Source organism: Sinohyriopsis cumingii, unplaced genomic scaffold (genome assembly GCF_028554795.1).
Source record: "Sinohyriopsis cumingii isolate HCF-2022 unplaced genomic scaffold, ASM2855479v2 utg001944l, whole genome shotgun sequence".
Classification (NCBI taxonomy): Eukaryota; Metazoa; Mollusca; class Bivalvia; order Unionida; family Unionidae; genus Sinohyriopsis; species Sinohyriopsis cumingii.
Genome location: NW_028316088.1, coordinates 250,366 through 269,157, shown reverse-complemented (window position 1 = coordinate 269,157; position 18,792 = coordinate 250,366). Strand labels below are relative to the sequence as shown.

The window sequence follows — 18,792 nt, the reverse complement described above, 5'->3', positions numbered from 1 at the left end:
AATGACATACACAAGTACATTATTATAATAACCTCTAGATATCCCAAAATATTCTAGTATTAATTGACAACAAATCGAAATGATTTGTCAAAACAATCCAACAGCAGAAAATAAATACGATCTATGTAGCAAGTACGGCCAAATGAACTATGGCAGCTTGAGTTGTGTGAAATGTGAGCGCCAATTACCGAGTGGGCTTGAGGGCTGGTCTCTCAAATTAGAAGACTGATGTTTTTGTTTTTCCTTACGCCTAATTGAAATATCGAATTTCGAGACCCACAAGAAAAACAAAATAATATCTTGGTTCCCAGATATCTACTTGACCACAGGTAAAACAGAGATTGTAGATATCTGCTTGACCAGAGGTAAAACTAGATTTGCAGACAACTCTTTACTAAGCTTCTACAGCAATTGAAATTCACCTGCGATCTTGGTACGAATGGGAAAACAATTATCGAGCATCTAGCTTGCGAGTTAGAAACAGTACTCACAGAAACATGTTCTGTCTGGCTAATGTTAATCAACGAAGAGATAGCAAGTGCGTTCACAAACCGTGTCCGTGTTTAGTCCGCAGCGTGCAACATTGGTGTTCCGGTTGCACGCATTCTATTGGCGCTGTGTCACAACCTGTCTTTATTTAGACTACTTTCCCACGCATGATGTTTTTTTTTTTTTATCAATGGATGTGGCGAATATAGTTCCAATTACAATGTGAGAGGTTGTGGCTGTGATATAAAGCTGTATATAATAGATGCGGCATCAAGTAGACACAAAGTTAGATTTGCAACTTTATACCGATGCAGCCACGAGGAAATATAATAGATGTGCAGGTAGGGAATTTTTTATGTGCAGTTTACGGATGAGAGAAAAAATAGGAACTATGAACATACATTGAAAAGAACGAAATATAACAACATATATGGAATTCAAATCTTTTGTTGCCTCTTACTCTCAGTTTATCTTAGAAGGCTTCTTGGAAACTCTTTTTCTCTTTTAAACCTTCTTTTTCAAACGAAAATATTGAATACCCTTAAACCATTCACATGAGCTTAAATTTAGTTTATTAAATCTATCATCTCCTTCCTCACCAAAGTACACTCGAAATTTACAATTTTGATACTTTAATGTTTGGGCAACTAGATTTATAACAATAGATTTTTGTCTAGACATGTGTTTTTCCTTCGGTGTTTCTATCTGCATTCATGATAATAGCGAACTGTCTGTAAGGACCTATGCTTGTCTCATGGTCTGTCTGTATATAAAGTCATACATTAACTAAATCTTCGATTTTATGAATATGAAAGTATGAAGACGATCCGACTTAGAAATCAATGTACTAGTCTGTAGCAATGTCGAAGTTTTTCAGTAAAATCAGGACAACGTCATCTCTCTAGACAACGGATAAATATCCACGTTAATACGATGTCTCTCCATCATATTTTATATAACGCAGTGTCCATAACGAGGATGCGCTAAACAGATGTTCATTTTTTTTCTTTCTTGTAGCCAGCAAGTGTTATTTAACAATTCCTGTGACATTTGGACTTTAAAGTTTAAGAAAAGCTGGCGGTGATTCTATGATGTAAGTGTGAATAAACACCATACTGCTAGCACAGAAATTAGTACCATTGTAACGGCACGAAAGGAGTCGAGACAGCAGCAGAGAAAGGCGTTCGAGTTCCCACTTAGGATCAGAACAACTCTTGTGGCTTTGTGAACAGATCTAAAGGACATTTTATGTGACAGTTAAAAGGAAACACTTGATCTTACCTTTTGGTAAACAGTAACAAAGGTAAGATACAATTTTTGATTAACATTTTTAACTTCTTCACAGTCTGCAAACGGGTGGTTGAGGGGAGGGGATAAATTGTCTATCTTTGTTTTAATTATTCAACAACTTTTACTGCGTTCCATTTAACAGCTAACCAGGAAGACTAAACATGTTCAAAAACTTGGAATAGTTATTAATGGCCGCTAAAATGATATGCAGTGGCCATGTCATCAGTAAGTAAAAGCAATCAATCCGGCATCAGGAACGATGCAATAAATCCCAGAGCAGAAAATGTACACTTGCATAATAAATGCAGTGCAACTAGAATTCGGTCGTCTTGGTAGGCTGTTAAAAATGCATATTAACTGCATGTAGTCTTTCTCGTATATGGATTTCTCAGTCCTTTACAAGTTATGAGTGGTTAAATGTAACAGTAAAACAAACATAAAACGATGTTTATTTTTGCAAATGGTTAAGTGACCTAAGTGATTCATCGAACGGTTTCGTTTCGAGACGGTAAAAGGACACGTTAGATTTTTCGTACTGTTTAACTTTACATCATTTAAGCATGTTATATATTTAACAAATCACAATTATCTACTCGATGAAGGTGAGTGGCATAATAAACCACGAAACATAAGAGTGGCGTAATAGACCACGAAACAGAAGAATATCATGCTCTACCATGAATCGGAAGAGTGGCCTAATATACCACGCAACGGAAAAATGGCATAATACACAACGAAACGCAACATGAGATTAAATATTACGAAATGGAAGAATAACTTAAATATACCACGAAACGGAAGAGTGGCATAACAACGAAATGAAAAAGATGACAAAATATACCACTAAAAGGAACAGGTGCATCATACCACGAAAGTATGTTCTCCTTGTAATTCTGTCGAGAATGTTGGTGAACGTTTCTTTTTCTTTTATGTTATTCTCTAAGCAAAGAAAGAAATTCGTGTATTAAATCATAAATTTATGGTATGCGTATAAAATATGAAATATTCAATAACAACAACCATGAGCAGTCGATTTTGTAGTTTATAACACTTATTTGTAGCATCGTTTCAAGTGAGGTATATATTCCCATTTACTCTTCATTTAATAATAACAGCAATAATAATAATAATAATAATAATAAGTACAATAACACCAACAACAATTGTCATTATTATTATTATTATTATTATTATTATTATTATTATTATTATTATTATTATTATTACTATTATTATTATATTTTCGTTTTAATATTTGTAGTATACGACATTGAAATTCATATAGGCAAATGTCAAAATGCCAATGCTTGTGTAAAAACGCCACATGGCTTGATAGAAACGTTTAACATTTCGGCTGTGGTGATACAAGGCTGTGCTTTATCACCTATTTTATTTTCATCATTTCTAAACGATTTAAATACAAACATTTCTGGCCAGCATAATGTTATAAAATTAGACTTAACGAATACTGCAACATTTGGAAACTAAAGATAAATCTGACGAAAATTAAAATAACAGTTTTTCGAATAGGGGCATATTTGAGAGGATATGACTTCTGGTATTTTGACGATTGCCTGATAAAGATGGTGTCGTATCTCAAATATTTCAATAGTGTATCTAAAAACTCGTGGTATATGCGTAAAATATGCTAGCAGCACCAGTAGCAAAGGCACTTTATACTTTGAAGACTTATATATATGCATGTATGTATGTATGTATGTATGTATGTATGTATGTATGTATGTATGTATGTATGTATGTATAATTTTGTAAATATATTATTGGTATTAGAAACACTCCAAATGTTTTTATCGGTAATGAATTATGTAGAATGCTGGTAGTAATTATCAAAGATGACCAATGATATATTCTCAAAACAAATATATAACCAACAATTGACATGGGACAAATAACGTGATCGTTCAGATGAAAAAAGTTAAGAATCTACTGTTGTCATATACGGAATGGGAAAAATTTGAGTTAACTGGGGGAGGGGGGAGAGGTGATGAGGACCTTTTTATTGTTATTTCCAAACATCGTTATGAACACACTTTCCTGCAAGCACTAAATAGAGACATACGTTCAATGGATGGATCACTATTCTGTATTAAAAAAATCAGACACGATTTGAGTGGTCAGTACGATATAGATTGTTTGAACTCTTCGTACAATGTTTGCGTACTGTGCATGTTTAGAAATGCAACCTTTCCTTTAATGATAAATATAGGTAGATTTCAAAATATTCTCTTTTTAGTGCAACTGTAGAAGACGAGTTTCATTATTCTACTAAACGGCCCATGTATGATAATTTGATAAATGTCAATTTACCTTCGTATGTTCACTTTTATGCAAATCACATAAATTTTTGTAGCTATGCAGGGAACCAATAATAATAGTAATAATATTAATATCCTGCATAATTTTGGTCTTTATCGAGCAAAATCGATAAAAGTTCTAGAGCCAGTTTTCTTTCATTCCTAGAAATGGTGTTTCTTGGTTGTACCATATTTCCTCACACATATTATGTAACCTGGGCCGGTGGCCTCTTGTTACAAAGAAGAATAACGTTGTTTATTGTTTGTTTGTTTATTATTATTATTATTATTATTATTATTATTATTATATTGTCGTCACCATCATCATCATCGTTGTTGTGGTCGTTGTTGTTTTTGTAGCAATAACAGCAGTAGTAGTAACTATTATGCAGTGTGCTGTATTTTATTGTGTGGTTCTAGAAGCTCCATCTTAATGCTAGAAACTTCTTCATTAGTGACAGTAGGTTCACTCACCCAAATGACAACCGAACAAGTCGTAACGACACGTTACTTCCTCACCTTCTCTCTCTATCTCTCTCTCTCTCTCTCTGTCTCAGACAGACAGACACACACACAACTATGTACACATGGCAAAAGTTTTGGAAGTTTTTAAATTACATGTTCCTCTCCATTATAAACCAAACTAAGCTAATTTTCATGCAGGCACGAGTTTTGGAAAAAGCCAAGACAGGTGACACATACATATGTAATGAAAACTCGGGGTAGGGGGGAACAAGGATGAGAGCGGAGGGATACTATTTAGTCTGCTCCAGGACGCGCTCTTGTAACAGTAATCATAATGATAAAAGTAATCTTATGTTTGTAAATCGTTTTTGTCTAAATATACATGTGTGTGTGTGTGTGTTTGTGTGTGTGTGTGTGTGTGTGTGTGTGTGTGTGAGAGAGAGAGAGAGAGAGAGAGAGAGAGAGAGAGAGAGAGAGAGAGAGAGTTCAGTTCAATTCAGTTTTGCACGTCACCCCTGCCGGGGTATAGGCCGCCCACAAAAGATCGCCAGACTTATGTCCTGTGCCATCTCCTCGACATGACTGAAGGTGTGTCCCAGCTTAGTAATGTCTGCCTCAAGGTCATGTCGTCAGGTGGCTCTTGGTCGGCTCCTTCTCCGCTTGCCTTGAGGGTTCCACCTCAGTGCCTGTCTGGTAATGATGGTTGGCGCTTACGTAGGGTGTGACCTATTCAACCCCACCTTCTCTTCCTGATCTCGTCTTCTACCTGAAGCTGAGAGGTTGGAGTTGCTGATTGTGTCTGGCCAGTGGATCTGGAGAATTCTTCTTAGAGGTAGAGGGTGTGTGTGTGTGTGTGTGTGTTAGTCATAATTATGGCTGGATGATCAGTTTAAGCATTGTATTGTTACAGTGGGATTAGGCACAAAAGCCTAATTAGTCTAATTAAAGCATGCTAAGCGTATTGCAATGTATTTCAACAAGACGAGAGTGTATCAAAACCTAATAATGAAAAATGATTGGAAAGAGAGCGAGAAGGAGGCACAACGAAAGCATTAGTATTTTAGTTAGATATTGTGGTCGTCCTGTATCAATCTCAGATTTGCACATATGTTGCAGAATTCTGTATGTTTCATTTCATAACCCTTTTCCTAAAACAGTAGATGTAAGCTAACAGTCGGATATGACACTGAGAGTAATTTTCTCGTCAGCTCATTTTGTTGCTGACATACATGAACTTCAGACAGAGCATGACGAAATCCCAAAGGAACCAAAACACTCGTCAACAAATTGAAAGCATTGAAGATCAGCTTTTAATATGCTTATATCATGTCGCAGTTTAATACGAATAATATGTAAGTCTCCGAGTCTAAAATTAAGCATTTTACTGGATTAGATATATGGATAAAACGGCAATGTAAAACGTCCCACAACGGTTATCCTGTTCAAGATTGTACCATAAACCTACTGTAGAGGGGATGGAAGACGATTAATAGAATGTAGCCCGAAATTGCTAGTGACTATATTATTTGAACGTCAACAAGGTTATATTTTGTTCTTCAGACACATGGAGAATGGGTAATTCACCGAGTCAGTCAAGTTTGCGTTGTTTTGCATTGTATGGAGTGTTATTAATTCTTGTTTTTCTTGTCTCGATTGCATACTTTCTCGGACAGCTTCTAACTAGAGATATTGCCTACTTGTACATTTTTTTAAAAATCCTGTAACCATTCTTGCTGCTTCAAAATCTAGCTTTTAAATTTTTCTTAATCTATCAACCAGCATCCATCTGAGAACACACAAGGAAATGTCAAGATGGCTTTGATTTTAGATTTGGATGGTTGTGATAAAATTTGCCTGCTAAGATCGTATTTTAGCTTTCGACGATAGGTAGTTCGAATTGTTACAGTTTAAAAATGCCTTCATTGTGCCTAGTCCACTTCATATTCACTTGGATAAAAGTACTAATCCGAAATGACAATCAGAATTCACATACTTCAGATCAGTATTTTCAAAAGCAATTTCAGGAATATTAATTGCTTTCTTTTCCATAAAAACATAGTCCTGTTTATTTTCTTAATTAATTTTTAAGAGTCATTGATTGGATAATTGATGCAGTTTTATTAGACCTTTATTCATTATTAGTTCTATCCCAACACAAGAGGATGAATAATGCAGTGATGAGTTACCTGCAATAAGACCGGTGATAACACCCACTCGGTCGGCATTAACGATTACGAAGAAACAGTAAAGGCTCATATACGTATCCATGTGGTACACCGACAGATATATATATATATATATATATATATATATATATATATATATATATATATATATATATATATATATATATATATATATATATATATATATATATATATATATATATATATTCGTTTCTTCTGAATAAATATCACGCAAAAGAACCATTTATTGTTCAAACCATTTCATGAGATTACCTGAAATACCGTATTCATTCAGTTTTAATAATACGACTCTGTGCAACACCTGATTAAAAACGTTTGATAGATCACTAAATACAATAGAAGAACCCTGATTAATATTAGTAAAAAAAGACAGGGGTGAGGGTTAAGTAGTGTTACGACTATATGGTCTTAAACTAATTAACGGGAAAAAGCTAAATCCATCAAGTTATGAAACATTCAACAAATATTTTATTTTCATAGAGTACAAAGTGAAAATATAAAAAGGACTTACAATATTGTGAATGAAATCCCAAGCAGTCCAAAAGTGTAGAGATTTCGAATGAATTCCAGTAGTGTTCTGAATGAATTAAATCATAAAAGTGCTAATGTACCAATATCCTGTCCTGGTGTGTTTTTTTTATTGTGTTAACGTGCTAACAATCATGATGTATCAAAATGATATAACTAAAATATCATTGAATGAATGCCCAGTAATACCCAAAATAGTGATTTAGCACGTAAATATATTATAGAGTACTTTGTAATTCCAAAGAATACTTTAATAAATAACTCCTTTCAAATATTAACTGAAACACAACTTAAATTGATGTAGATAAGGCTGATGATAAGGTATGAAATGAGCAATTTAGAAGAAAATAACATTTATATAAAAGAGACACAATTATAGAACCAGGATGGTTATCATTTTTCCATTCAATGCGTAAACAACTTGCTTAGAGAACATTCTTAATTTCTATTAAAATAACCTAGACCTTGAGCTCAACATCTGTAAACATGTTTACCTCCAATTAATAATGATCTTAAAATATAATCTAAAATCATAGGCAAAGTATTAGCTATGTAATATGTTGTTTACAAAATAACAAGCCATTATTCAGGTAGGCCCAATTCCTACTCTCAATTATGGACAAAGGTCAATTATACAATACAAATGAGTGAGTATGCGTGATTTGGATTTTGAAAGTAGCTTTAACAATTTTTCAGTCAGATCGCTACGGTGTCTGCAACGTGACAGTTTATAGTGATGTTTAGCACTGGGGCATCATGCCGCAGACATGTACGTAGTATGATGTCCCACCTAGTCACATTATCCTGACACCAGGCCGACCAGTCAAAACACTATCCTCTTAATGTTGAGCGCTGAGCGAGGCAGCTGTTAGTACCATTTGTATAAGTATTTGGTATGACTCGACTTACTATTTTAAGAATGGGAAGAATGTGCGCAAATTTCCATTTATCTGGAAACTAGTTTTCTGTCGACGACAAATTAAATTGAAGTTTTTGTGGCGCTCCTATCGTTTTAATGATGCCTTTAAATATTCAGTGACGTATGCCATCATTCTCAATGGCTTTATTGACAGAAATGGATTTGATAATATCTATAATTTCTCTTTCAGCGATTGTAATTTCATCCAGGGTATCAAATCCTTTCTAAAAATAACAAATACGGAGGGAACATTGTGAGCATTGATATTTGAATTACAAGCAAAATGTTCGTTTAATATGTCAGACTTTTCTTTTTGATTATAGCTGTCCGGAAATAAATATCATGATGACGATCATCCGGTTTAAATAAAGTAGCAAATGAAATTACAGAGTTAAAAAAAAATCAAATTTCTTTTAAAGGTCTTTCAAGAAAAGTGTATGTCTATTTTGGAATCTCTCACAAGCAGCATTGCAACAACAAAAACCTAGATATTAGTCCTTCCGAAAGTTTCTCTCGAAGTCCCACCCGCTCTCATTTAAATAAGAATACATTCTCCAATGTATAAAAAGAATGCCAATTTCAATGCTTATGGCACACATTTAAAGAAATAAACCTTCAAAAGTTGAGCTATATTAGAGCTGTAGCTTCTGATGTGTTATGACTCCATGTTTCCATGTTGACTCCATGTTACGATCTAGTTCCTATATTTTTCTTTAGGATGTGGAAATATTTTCCACATGGTGGCCCACATGTCTACATTCTACTCCCATTAGCACCAGGCCTTGCATGATAGCCATCCCATGTGTCATAGATAATGACTTCAGTGGACGCTAAGCAAGGGTGATTGCCGTATCTGAAAGGTCGATCGGAAAGGACTCCATGTTCAATCATTATGGCAGTCATGCAAATTGTAACGAATAGAAGCAGACATCGATATTTTAAGACACCCAGGAACATAAATATTTATGAGAAACTTGGAGTTCAGGTTAACATAATATACACTTGTAATAACCCCTTCCGTTTTGGAATAGCCGAAAACAAAACATCTTGAACAAAAATTCTAGGCAAGTGCGTGTTTCATAAAGTAGTTCACCTCTAGTTTGTTCGTCTTCTCCAGGCGGCTTCCCTATTCTTGCTGATATTAGGTAGTCTGTGTTTGTAAATGCTTACCATTCTCTCACTGTCGACTTACATGCAATTAGTACGCGTAATCCTTTCCAGTTTTTTGTGAGAATGTGTCAGTTACAAACAATTGATTTGTTTTAGTTTAAATTTCACACTAAAAATGCGTGAAATCTAAAGTGACTTGCGTCACTCTCCAGATAACGGACGAGTTTTATTCATGCAGAAAATGCTTTGATTTTTGTTTTTATTGTCACAATCAATGATGCTTTTTTGTTGTTGGGTTCTTTTTTATACTTTATTTCTTTGTTCAGTGTAAACACATTTGACCCCCAGCGAGTTTACTTTCAATTAACGTTCAACAAATACGGTAAAACAATTAATTTAACTGATTATTATATATCACAAATAGCTGGTATAAAACTTATTTAATGCATTGCAGAAGAACAGAAAATATTACACGCCCCTTGACTTGCATAATTTGTGTGTATATCATCCGCTTAGAATTAAAAAAGACCGAATTCTTCAAAAAAATATTCCAAACATATTAAATATGACAGAATACATAATAATGGGTGACTTTTATATAAAAACCTCCATTTTGTGGTGATCTTTACGTCCTGAATTAAAAATGACGTATATTGTTATATCATTTACACTAATGGTGATGTCGTGAAAGATGTTTCATTTAATGGGTGTTTTTCGCTGTTTTGTAACAAACATACCAGAGGACGAGACTCATTCCTTGTGTGTTAGGATGTAATTTGGTGTATCGCGATTCATCTAGATAGCAGTAACAAAGATAAAAGACGAGACTCATTCCTTATGTGTTGGGATGTAATTCGGTGTATTGCGATTCATCTAAATAGCAGTAACACAGATAGAGGTTCCTCCACATATACCAGCGATCCAGCAACAATCTCGATGGGGATAGCAAGCTTCTTTTTGTTTCTTCCTCAGAAGCAATTGTTTTTGTTTTGTACTGTCTGCATCGATACTAGCTGCATTTTCTCACAGTATCGTTGTGAAGTTAAACAATTTATATACTAAAAGAACATTATTCACAAGTAAATCCTGAACCTTTGGCTAGTAAAGTAACATGTGTAGGAAATAATAACTAAATCATATACTTTTTGCAGTAAAACTGAAACAACAGGCCGCATACGTTTTGAATGCAAAGTAAGGCACCCATTACAGCATCATGCGGCCATGTGTAAATTCTTGCAATACCTTTTACACTTTCAGGAAATTAGGCCTTCTGCCTAAAGAGGTTTCGTTCCCGGATCTCGAGTTCAAGAACCTTTCCCTGTTATTAGCAGTTCCAAATAAATATATAATTTGGTTTTTTATTCTGTTTAAAAAATATACAAAAAAAACCCCACCCCCACCCACCCACAAAATCACTAACAATGCTTTACCTGCAAATAGCATGTCTCAGTTAACGAAACTCCGCATATGTTAGAGTAATCAATCAATCGTCAAAAGACTGGCTTTAATCTTTGCGTTTACTTAACACCTACTTGTAGTATAAATAAATAATCATTATAGGTCAGCTAACTTTTAGTACCGAAATTGCTTTCTTGTTCCCTGTTTGTATTAATTTCTGTACACTTGATATTGTTACCCTACTATAAACCGAATTCAAATGCAAAACTTCCACTGACAACCTGACTAACCGATCTTGAATTTACGACTTGTTTGGTCATTCGGCCATTTACCCTGTTACCAGGGTTAAATATGCTCGCCGGCACACAATTTAATTACTCGTAACATTGGAAAAAAGCCACCACTCGACGGTTTACTGCATGCACCGCATGCTTTATACCTTACACGTCTGGACTAGAAAGAGGAGGAAAAAGGTGCAGGAGGAATGTGATGCGACATCGTTGGAGGGCTTCACTTGATCCAGTGTGAACTTTTTATTATTATTGCCAAGTTAAATAGCGTCGTCTTGTACTTTGATGACGTTGAAATACTTGCTATTTTAACGTACTTTGTGGCTGTGTTGTTAATAATGTTAGAGTAGAGAGTGTCGGTTTACAGATCAGATATTGCCAAGGATTGCAGTAATTATGTCTTTCCTATACAATTAGGCATATACAATTTTATGGTGTGCTTGATAGAATTGAGTGCCTTGAAAATGAAAGCCAGTGTGACTTTGTTCGACTGGACCTGGTGGGCCCTGATGGTCTGGACTTACAACCAACTTATTATCTTAACTTTTTATTATGGCCGCGATAGTGGGTCCTGTGGCTAGGTTGCTTTCACTGAACCTAATGCTGCCACATTGTGTGACTGGGCCTGATGGTCTGGGTCTAAGACCACCTTATATCGCTTAAGTTTTCCTTAGGAGTTAAGAGACTTCAAAGTCTATTCCTTGGTATTTTAATTATTATTATAGATATAACGGTACCATAGGGAGAGTTGGAGTGTGAATTATCTAAAGTGTGTGTGTGTGTGTGTGTGTGTGTGTGTGTGTGTGTGATTCTGATTTTTTAATGTAGCTTTACAAATTTTCAGTCATATCGCTAGGATGTCTGCTGTGTGGCAGTTTACAGCGATGTCTAGCACTGAGGCATCATGCGGTAGACACGTAGTATCATTACTCACCCAGTCACATTATCCTGACACTAAGCTGACCAGTCCAAACACTAGCCTCTTAATGCTAAACGCCAAGCAAGGCAGCTGCTAGTACCATTTTTATAAGTCTTTGGTATGACTCGGCCAGGATTCGAACCCGCGACCTCCCGCATCCGCGGCGAGCGCTCTAACCAATTTGGCCATCGGAGCGGTGAATCATGTGGACGAAAGGGAGAAGGTATATTCAAATGTGTTAGTGTGTGTATAGCCGGTGTTAAAATTAATGGTGAGTGAGGGGTGTTTATACTGATTTCTGTGGTATAAAATGTGATGAATTAGACTTTTATTTTAGTCATTTTCCCTGTTATCCAAGACCATTTCCCCTATTTGGACTGATGTACCTTAGCCTCTCACCATAGGCATGTTTCTATTGTTTCTCGTTTGACAATGACGGAAAAATAATCCAGGTTATTTTTATGAATCGTACTGATATGTTTTGCTCCATGTTTTCAAGGAATTCTTGACATGAAGTTGGACCTTTAAGAAATATGTTTCACATTTGGGGCAGTCGTTAATGACAATACGTACGATCTCTGGAAAGGGACAGTGTGGTTTTTTAATTTCCGCTGTGTGGACATCTGGTAAGAATCATATGAAACTGTGGAGTAGCTGGATTCTGTCAGTTTTTATTCTAGATAATACTTTGGATTCGTGCGGGTTCGTCAGGTTTGGGGCGGAGGCATTTCTACATGCTCGTGTGAAATGTCTAATTTCTAATTCTACTAATTAGCACTGAGACTAGGACACATATGCTACAAATGTCCTTAATTGCTTTAAGAAAGGGATTTAGTCATATGTCACGGACTAAAAGAGTAATTATCCTAATATCGAAGCCGGTTAAATATCACGGACTAAAAGAGTAATTATCCTAATATCGAAGCCGGTTAAATATCACGGACTAAAAGAGTAATTATCCTAATATCGAAGCCGGTTAAATATAAATTAATTGGTTGCGTAACCTAAGTGCATGAATCTAACCAGGTAAAATAGCAATGTGGACTGATGAAGATTAATTACGGTTAATTCACATTAATGTATGTATTGTGTGTGGTTTCAGAATTGTGAAGATGTTGAAAATGTGCAAAGTTTTTATCTTATCAACATAAGTTTACCTTCTATTAAATCTTAAGATGTTACGTATTTGATAAGCTGGCTTTAGTCCTTCTGAGTAAAACAGTGGCTTTCTAAGGGTAAATGGCACCCGGGGCGACGATGAAAGGCCCAAAGTGCTTTTGGTGCCCCAAGACCTCTGGCGCCCGGGACAACCGCCCGTCTGCCTCCTCATCCCCCTGCGAGCAGACTTTGTCACAGACATATTTTTATTAAATGACATAAAAAGTTGTCGCCGAAAGACATGTGCAAGAACGTATTTAGAAAGAAGTAACCTGTCTATAAACATTTTTGAATGTATGAGCTCAGTGACGAGCACAACAGCACGATATCAAACATGCTGAGAAGGGTCGACAATGAAATTGTTCATGCATTACATTAAATCATGTGCAGAGAGTAAACTTGTAGAAGGCAGGCATAAATTGAACAGTTTCAAATTTTAGATCTTAGCCGTACTAATAATGAACAAAATTGGATACTTTCATCATCACAAATGAAATATGTCTGAAGAAATAGTTTGCAATTAGTCTAAGTCATAACAGTTTGAAGAAACCATCACCTGTAGGAAAAAGCGATAATAAATTCAGCCAGTGTTAAACCAAATTTAGCGCTGGAGATGGAAAGGGCATGCTGAAAAGAAGAAACATAAATTGTTCCATTGTGGCTCTGACTGTATCACACATGGACCTTTGTAGATCTCAAGCCATCCTCCTGTATTTGTATCGGGACATGGAAGAGTCAACGTAGAAATGCAGGCAACGAATAACTTGAAGGAGACCGGTAGAGAAGAGGCATGGGACGTGGCGAATACTGCAAAATTTGCGCAAGACAGTAGAATGGCCATTAAATTAACTATTAATAAAAGCTATGAGAGGGAAACAAGTGACGGAGTCGTGAATTTGGTAATGAATGTAGTTTCTAGAATATTTAATAGGAAAATACAAAAGTGCACATATTTTTCCGTACTATCCCTGCTTCTCTCATAAATATTAATAGGATAAAGATCCATCATTAAAAGTGTTATATAATCTGTTGAACTGCAGCCTCACACAAGAATCTTGTTTGTGTTCTAGACTGAATAACATCCACGTTTTCCTTCAGACCAAATCGTCTCAGTAGTCTTTACCCATAATGCATTTGATGGACAGATTAATCTATTGTTGTTGGACACAAATGACATGTCACGTGTTGTAAATCGCCTTATCTCAGCATGATTCATATTCCTCCGATTTCATCACCTTTTATCATCGTATTTACCTCCTCTGAATCTAAATTGATGTAAATGACTATATATATATATATATATATATATATATATATATATATATATATATATATATATATATATATATATATATATATATATATATATATATATATATATATATATATATATACATATATATATATACATATATATATATATATACACACACACACACACATAAATCTGTAAACCAAAGTAATTATAAATGGCGTGATTTAGATTTTTTATATCTTCATGAATGGTTAGATGATCATCGTGAATTTCTTAGTCATGTAGGGGATAATAAATAATTAGTCATGTAGGGGATAATAAATAATTAGCCATGTAGGGGATAATACATAATTAGGAAATGTCGGTTTACAATAACAACTATGTAATGTTGTAACATCGGGAGTGACACCTGTTATGTGCTTTGTCTATTATTCCAAATAGTTGGTTAAGGATATATAGATACATATTATGATCTCTAAGTGTCATACTCCGTGATTTTTCATGGTCAGTTATAGATGTATCTAGCTGAACTAAAATTCCATTTACAACAAGAAAAATGTTTGATCTTCAACTGCATTAGCAAACAACACTTCTCGTGTGCAGATTTCATGTTAATTTCACATATTTCACCTACTGATTGCTAAGGCTTAAAATGCTCAAATAATTATATTTTTTTAATATTCCTAGAGTTTATGTGGTGAAACGTTTTGATAGAATCATCCATTTTAAGTTGAGTTAACAACAAATATATAGGCCATCTCTATAGCAACGAGGCATTGTATGGATTAAATTAAAAATATTCGTATCGTAGTGTTTTTGTGATGCAAGTCCCCACAATCAAATGTACTCTACCTGTATTCATTGGAATGGAAAATGTCTAAATATGCCTTGTACGGTCATTCTCTAAAAAAAAAAAATCCACAATTATTGTGCATTTTTCTTCTTGTTGGGTATTTTAGTCACAGTTATCGTCTTCAAAGCCTGTGAATTCAACAGAGCTCCAGAGCGATGCGTCTCTTTTTCTGGCTTCCGCTATTGTAATAGCTGTGGTTTATTTGTTTTTATTAGCAATTACATAATACAAAAATATGTTTTTTGCACACTTTAACAAGTCCTAAACATGCACTTGAATTTCAGTATAATGCTTTTATAAATAATCTAATAAATAATTTAATAAATAATATAATTGTCTTAACTGGACGGTGTAGGTCTTCTGAACTAGAAAGTATTGTTTTCGTCCGATCACTGGTGGCTCTTAAGGGACAAACCATATAATTATTATTATTATTATTATTATTATTATTATTATTATTATTTTCAGAGCAGGAAATGTTTTGTGGAGTTAATTGCAAATTGTCGTCGTGATCGTTTCACGTGTTGTACCTTAACGGAAATTCAATGATGAACTAATTTATGAAAACTGCTTTTGGTTTCTAATTATGGATGTTTTTCAGACATTATGATTTTAAACTTTGATGTAAAGCCTGAATCCTAAATCGTGTTTGAGCACAGCAAACAAATATGGGCAACCACTTAAAGCTCAGTATAGTCCAATCTTTATTGAAATTTTTTAAAATTTATGACAGGTAATTAATGCAAGTTCTGCTGACCCCAGTGTCTCAAGCCCATCCTTATGCTTGTCGGAATTAATATTTTTAACTTTCAAAACATTTATTCTACTGAACTTTAACATTGATGTCGTTGCAATCACCGGCGTCACCGGAAAAAATGACTACAATATTTCACTATGTTTCCGCTGCTGAGACAATGGACACATCTTGTTTAAACTACACTAACGCTAGCAGCTGGTTGAAGCTTCTCTTTACAAACATTTAAAGCCATAAGAAATGACAGAAGCGTCGCATATAACGTGTCACACGAACACAAATCTTACTTTTATTTCGCATCGTATTGACTAAAGAATGGAGTTTTTTGTAGTATCAGTTTCACAAATGTTGCTATCGCGAAAGATTGTTTTGCTTCATGGTTTTTCTTTGTAATATTTTCTTCAATCAATGAAATGAGATACGCAATTAAAAGGTTATGATGATCCACTTTAAGTAAGCAGTGTTGTTTATTTTCAAGAAAACAAAAGTTACGTAATTGTTGGTGTCATTGTATCTGAATTTTTATAAACGACATGATGCCACTCTGAGAGGACTAAAATGGAAACATGTTCTGTCTTCTTTTATTTGTGTAAGGTCTGCATGTGACTGATATGCCGATTTCTTACAACTAATCCTTTTATTTTGTGTCTTATCCTATATAAACCACGAATACAGGTTACAATTATTCCATGAATATCGAACCTTCTTTTCTTTTCTTCCTTGCCTCTTGTTTTCATTGTTGATTTATCTGGAGTGATTTTTTTTTCTTTAGTATAATTACAAATATATTATCCTCTAAATCAAATTGAAATAATATGCTTAATGAACATAAATTGTTGTAGAGTTCATCACATGAGAGAGAGAGAGAGAGAGAGAAAGCAACCGGGAACATGCAAGAGTATAGTCATACTCAAAACATGCTGTTTTATTTCAGTTGCAAGTATTTTAACAGAACAGTGTTCCTTTTCATACAACATAAGAACCTAAAAAGCTGTCAGAATTGAGAGATTCAAATGGTTCAAAGATAATCAGTAACCGATGATGGTAACTCCTATTTCAAAGTCAGTTGTTGAATGGCAATCGTCTTTGAACCAATGCTGATAAGCCTATTGGAAAATTAGAAAATAATGCAAGATAACCTGGTGGGATTTCCGGATTCACAACATAACACTTTTGACGATGATATAAATACAATGTTTACTAATGAATGACTTGAATGGGCAAATATGAATAATGTGTGCGTATATATAATCCAAATATTGCATTAATTAACATAAGAACGCACAGACTTGAAAAATACAAATAAATTACTTTACAAAATACAAAGACAAGGGGTGAATAGTTTAGTTTACTCAGCTAGTAAACAATGTAGAATTTTACTCGTAATAAAATGAATTCACTCAGATATGGAAATTATGCAAACAAAATGGGACAGATATACAACTTATCTTTACAGTCCCGAAAGATACAATGGGTTTCACGAACCCCAAAATTAACCCACGGCTAAAAGATATGTACGGAGATGCACTCCGTCATCAGCACACTTTATTTCAGCTCCATGGCTGCTACGGTTAATTCCGGTGGTTGGCTTTACAGTTTGCGCCACGTCGACCCCGATCACTCCGATAACTTTGAACGCTCGGGTCACTCTAGACACTCTGGACAGTTCTACACTCCGGACAGCTGAAAATAGATCAATACCGTGTAATATACATGACACAGGCCTATAAGGTAAAACGTAATGACGTTATACACGGTAAGTTATAAAGATTACATTACCGGCACAATAATTACAAAACAGGTTCAGAAATAAACCTAACCCTGCTTGATAAGAATCCTACTGTACTAAACATTTTTTAAAAATGTAGCTTTATAGTACTAATATAAATCCCTCGCTACGTCGCAAACAAGAATACAAAACATACAAAATAAACGTGGTAGTACGTAAGTTATAATTTATATACAAGAAATTAATAAATTTAACATACCTTTACATCTGAAGATGTGCAAGTCCTTAAAGTAGACCGCTGACTGACAAGACTATCCGTAATGTAAAGAGTTTTACCTACGGTGAGGTATTTATACACAGATATAGTCTGTGCACTGAAGGCATTCGGTTCTTCCCATCGAGAACACTTCGCACGTGCGGCATAGGATGAACCGAACTCACTATTTCGAAATACAACACAATATACATAAATCACTCTCGGGTATCGTTGTACACAAAAAAAACCCCCGAATACATGTATTTAATAAATAAAAGAATTTATACAATTCCGTGACAAAAAAAAATAGCTTTCTATAAGTATGTCGATCCAAATCAAATATCGTGTTCTCGAATCACATCTCATGCTAATTTACAGTAATTGGTGATTAAAATGACACTAAGTGTCTCATGTACGTGTAACTAGTTAAAAATGGTGGTCAGAATCACTAAATAAAGGAAATTAGTGTTGTTTCATGCATGACAATAACTGAATCTTAGTTCCAAGAAAGCTTGTAATTGAATGATACGGGTGCTTCTGCTTGCCGTTGTTTCAAATGACGTTCACTTGAGAAGGTTTTCTCTCTTTAACCTGTACACTCCTTCTATATTTCAAATATTGAAATGACAATGATGTACTAAATAACGTTCTTAAAAGCTTCAAAACTTACACCAGTGACAGTTAAAATTAAAATGACCTCTTTTAGTACAACGTATATATTGGAGGATTGTTTTTACGGGAGAAATAAAATTATTGAAAATGAAAATAGATGATTTTCAAAACTAAAATAAAATATTGGCTTTCCCCGTATATCTTTTTATTCGAGTCGTGTGAAAATGTTTAATCCCTAAATATAG

General features: G+C 34.6%; 1 protein-coding gene across 3 annotated transcripts in view; it reads left to right on the top strand.

Annotated features, from left to right (window-relative positions):
* The first annotated feature begins 685 nt into the window (after positions 1–685).
* LOC149771334 (protein madd-4-like) overlaps positions 686–18,792 on the top strand; it is a 243,736-nt gene continuing 225,629 nt past the window's right edge. For all 3 annotated transcript variants that reach the window (XM_089948612.1, XM_089948617.1, XM_089948609.1), the window contains exons 1-2: positions 686–830; positions 1,507–1,792. The gene's annotated coding sequence lies outside the window, so the exon portion shown is untranslated. The remainder of the gene's footprint in view (positions 831–1,506; positions 1,793–18,792) is intronic.